This window comes from Marmota marmota, unplaced genomic scaffold (genome assembly GCF_001458135.2).
Source record: "Marmota marmota marmota unplaced genomic scaffold, marMar, whole genome shotgun sequence".
Lineage (NCBI taxonomy): Eukaryota > Metazoa > Chordata > Mammalia > Rodentia > Sciuridae > Marmota > Marmota marmota.
The window spans coordinates 46,772,916-46,778,510 of record NW_026000057.1 but is presented as its reverse complement, the minus strand read 5'-3'; positions in this window follow the sequence as shown (position 1 = coordinate 46,778,510).

Below are 5,595 nucleotides of genomic sequence, written 5' to 3'. Positions count from 1 at the left end.
ATCCCATTTTTTTTTTTTTTTTTGCCTTCTCCTTCATAGGACATCTTGAGGGTGTTGATTTTTAATGTTTGGTTATCAGCCATTTGTATTCTGAAATTTGAAGGGATACCATGCCACTTTGACTTACTATAAATCATGCGAAGAATTCTTGGACATGCTATCCAGCTATTTGTGTGTGTGTGTGTGTGTGTGTGTGTGTGTTAACTATTCAGTGACTCTCAATATGACTATGAGATTCAAAAACTGTTACCATAGCTGCCCTCTTGCAATTACCACCTTACTCTCTTTTCTGGACAATATGGTACTGTGGTTAAGCGTACTGACTTTGGGGCTAGGGTTACCTGGGTTCAAATCCCAACTTTACCACTTAAAAGCAATGTTACCATGGCACATTTCTCAACTCTAAAATAAAACACAACTTAAAGAATTATGATTATGATTAAATGAATTAGTATTATTATAGCCCTTATAATTGTGCCTGACAAATGGCAAATACTATATATATATGTAAATTAAATTTAGTTTTAATGTATACTAGCCATTTAAAAATTCAATTGATATACCATTCAAAACATAAAAACACTAACAATGCTGTTCCCTTACTATTTTGTTCAAATGTTATAAAATATTCTAATTCATTAGAGACATACATTTTTTACAAGGAAGCCACAGTGGAGTTAATGAACAGTCAGGTAAATAAACTAAATTGCTAATAGTTAAAAACAAGAGAGAGAGATGGTGTACTTCATTTGAAATAAGAAGTTTACTATTGTTATAGTTTGGATATGAGGTGTCCCCCTAAACCTCCTGTTAATGCAGAAGCATTCAGAGGTGAAATGATCATATTATGAGAGTTATGATCTCATACTAATTTGAATGACTGGTATTGACTGTAAGCAAGTGAGGTATGGTTGGAATAGGTGGTCATTGGGGGTGTGCCTTAAAAATATTCATCTTCCCTGATTCCCCTTTCCTTTCTCTGTGTGCTTTCTGATCCAGTGAAGAGGTAAGCAGTTTTCTCCTGTGGGCCCTTTCACCATCATGTGATACCTCACTTAGGGCCCAGCACAATGGAGTTGGCCATATATGGACTGAGACCTCTGACTCCACAAGTCAAAATAAACTTTTCCTTCTCTAAGTTGTTCTTGTTGGATATTTTGACCACAGTGACCCAAAAGCTCACTAGAACCACCATAATATATCTTAGTCACAAAGACCGATTAGGTTACTGAAGCTTTGGGATACAATTAAAAAATAAATGTTAATTTTCCTAAAGTTATTTAGATGTTGACTTGGAGAAAAAGACAATGAACTTTCAAGATATCTCCTTTCCTTGTATGTCACATGTAAACGCCTTAATGAAAACTTTATCCTTAATATCACTATAGAAGCCTAGCAGGGTGGCACAAAACTATAATCTCAGTCAGCAGGGAAGCTGAGGCAGAAGAATACAAGTTAAAGGCCAGCTGTGGAGAGACACTGTCTCAAAATATGAAATGAAAAGGGCTAGGAATGTAGCTTAGTGGTAACCAGCCTTGGTTCAATCTCCAGCACTGCAAAAGTAAGCAAACAAAGCAAACAGTAACAATAAAAAACAAAAGTCACAATTTAGAAAAAGCAATGAATTGTTGCCCATTTCTAAGGACCCCATAGCACATGGGTGTGATAAGAGCAATTTAGTTTTGAAAAAAAAAATTAATAAATATGAAAGAAATTTATAAATCTGACTATTATGAAATGGTATTCCCCTCATTAGCATATTAAAGCAGGATGATTATTCTGGGATATATTGGAATGTTTCTTTGATACTGATCATTTATTAAGATAACAAGAAAATGAGTGAGTTTTCATTTGTTGAGAAAATACTGTGATTAAAACAATAATGATTATAATGCTAGGCAAAAGTTAAATAACTATGACTAACCAGGGGGAAAGTATCTATAAACTCTCATAGAATTTTAAAAGGGACTGGTTTTGTAAGCATGTGAATTTAGAGGAAAGAAAACAAGCCAGTTACTTCAAACAAGGACCATAAATGCCTTGTTAGAGAAAAGCATGGTGAATCAATCAGAGTTAGCGTCCAGGCTAATATGTTGTCTTTTGATTGGTTTCTCCATTATTGACCTATCAAGATTAATTTTGTGTGTGTTTTGACTTACCACAGGTTATTGGTTTGTCTTTTCAGCAACAGCAGAGTTCAAAATGAGCCCTGATTTCCTGCAGAGCGAGTGCTATGAGCAATGTAGCAGATCATCTGCTTCAAAATCTTCTTCCTACTGCCAGGTGTGTTGCTCAACATGAGGCCCAAAGTGTGGACTATTTTCTCTGTGAAAAGGCAGCAGTGAAATCTGAAATATTAGCATGTGGTATGAAGATAAGTCATTTCTCACTGTGGTTGCATCCAGTTCTTCTCTGCATGATGTGCCCTTTTCAAGATTAGAAAAAAAGGGGTCACTTTTTCACCCTTTAAATCCCTTTTCTGGATTATATTTTCAAATGCCAAATATGTGACCAAGGTAAATATGTTAACTTATGTGGCTTAAAATTCCAAAATATTGCCAACAGCATAAATTTGTAAGGAATAATTAGAATATAAAACAAAACAGTGAAAATTGGCAAGTGATTCAAATTCACAGTATTGCTATCTTTAAATACTTATCCTGAATTTGCCATAATCATTACAGGTCCAGGCCATATTTAAAAACTCTAATTTTACTTTTTCACAACCAACTTGCTACCAATATATTATGTGGTTCCTTATTTTATATTTATAGTATATAAGCATTTTCAATATGAAATATACATTTTTGAGAAGAATACAAAATAATGAATTAATAATTTGCCAAATGTCAAAATATTTTTTCCACATCAGTATTTTAAAACATTCCTCATTTTTCAGATGTTGTTAAACATTTTATATGCCATTATCAATGCTTAATTTTGGCCATATTTTGCATGTTAATTAACTAAATAAAAATACAGTGTACTGAAAAACATTTTACATTGGCCCTGAAAAAAAACAGTCTAATTCAAATTTTATTTTCATCGATAATATGAGTGACCACATCTCAATTTATAGTTAGATAACTAAGTAAGAATATTTGATACAAATATTATGACAATTGTTTCCATTATACAAAGTATAACATTCGTATTAATTATTTTATTGCTATATATTTTCCATTATCTCAATAAAATTATACTTTTTATCTTTCATTGAGCAATAGGAAATGAATAGTGCTTTTATTTTCTATTGAAGGTATTTTTCTTCTTCATGAGGAATTAAGTCAGTGGCAATTGATATCATGTTAAATAATTTCTTAAAACAAGATTTAGCAAGAAGTAGAGAATATATTAAAATGCTTAGAATAAGAACATATATATGTGAGTATATGTTTCTGTGTATATACTCATTTATTCAATATGTCTATTCTATAATTTGAAAGGGAAAATAATTGTATCATTTATAATAAGTTTTAATTTATATGATTCTAAATAACAAACAAAAGACATCTTGAATTTAATATATCAAGTATTCATCAAGTTTATTTTGTTCAAGTAAATACTCTTAGGAATATTTTGGCATAAATCTGGGGTACATTTGATAAGAAGTTGGTAGATGGGGAATTGATTTTATATAATTTATTTAAAGAGTTTAAAATGCTGAGGAATAAAAAACACATTCCATACAATTCTTGAGGAAATTTTAAAGAAGATAAAAATCTTTGTAATTTTCCACCACAAACATTAGCATTATTTTTCTTTGATAACTTCATTTTTCTGGCCAATTGACCTAGATCTCCCTTCATGTGAACTATCCTTCATGTTTTAGGGCAAAGATGCAATCTTCCTAGGCAATGATCCAATAAATGAGAATTCCAAATCAATTCACCCCTTTCAGCTCACCTTTCTGGACACTAGGACAACCATATACTCATAATTCACTGTTTATTATCATCTTAAATTTTCTCTCCATTAAAATTACATGCATTGTAGTAAAAGGAATAACTTACTCTGCACTAAGCACAGTGCTGTCATCTTTACATACTGTGATTTTCACAACCCTTTAAAATAGAAGTCTGAAGTTAACTTAGGCAAAGATGAATTTATTTTTATTAATAAATAACAGAGTTTTCATATGTATTAGGAACAGCTGGATTCAGATAATCAAACTGTGTACCTGTACCAACTTGGAAATTTTATTTCTTTTGCTTTGGTTCCATTCTTTAAAAAGTTTCTTTTTGCATATCCAAAAAAAATAAATAAATGCCAATAGCCATAGATTCAGATCCTCCCCTCAGCCACATATAAATATTTATATGTAAATATAATTTGTATACATATATGTGAATACTTATAAATAATTATGAATATAAATGTAATTATACATATATATGAAACTATGAATATATAACTCTTTATGCCTTAACTCATTTGATATTCATCACAACATTACAAGGAAGTTACTATTTTCTAATTTTAATTTTAAGTGTGAGAAAACTGGAACAGTGAGAAGTTCAAGTAAATTTCTCAAAGCCACACAGCTCTTAATGGTGGGCCTGGAATCCCAATTCAAGGAGTTTGACATTATAATTCATACTCTTTGCCTATCTACTATATTCAGTTTAACCATTGTTTAAACAGAAACATAGAGAAATTTGGGTTTTTTTTTAAGTACTGTTTGTTGTTATTTATGTCATCATCCCTGGAGTTAAATGAATTAAGGCATAATCACTTTATACTCTGAAATGAAATAATAGTTCATCAGGAAATGCTGATGTCAGGTATACACAACAAGAAATGTAAAGTCACTTGTCAAGCTTTTACTTCCTCCGTTTTCAGTGACGTATCCTGGGTCACAGGCTTACACCTGGAACAGAGGAGTGAGTGAACTTCTACCCGATATCACCCATACCTAGGTGGTTAATGAGTAAAACATAATTTCTGCAAAGCAAAATATTTTAAATAAAGAAGGATACCTTGACTATTTTTTGAAAAAAAATACTATTTAATGTTTATTGCTTCCACACCCACATATATGTGGTAATTTTCAAATAGATCCACATTTTTTTTTTTTACTTCAAATGATTCTTCTCATCCAGAATGTGAACTCAATTACCAGAATGTCATGAAAATGAAGGTATGTATGACTTCTGGAGAAAACTATATCAGACATTATAGCTTTTTTCTCATTCACTATTGAATGTAGTAAAGAAGCAGAAACAACCAGAATGTCCAATACCATTCAACTGTAGAATGATGAGATCCTATCATTTGTTTTTTGTTTTTTTTTTACTTTCTTTTTTTTTTTTCTTAAACATTTTTTTATTGGTTGTTCAAAACATTACAAAGCTCTTGACATACCATATTTCATACATTAGATTCAAGTGGGTTATGAACTCCCATTTTTACCCCAAATACAGATTGCAGAATCACATCGGTTACACATCCACATTTTTACATAATGCCCTATTAGTAACTGTTGTATTCTGCTACCTTTCCTATCCTTTACTATCCCCCTCCTCTCCCCTCCCATCTTCTCTCTCTACCCCATCTACTGTAATTCATTTCTCTCCTTGTTTTTTTCCCATTCCC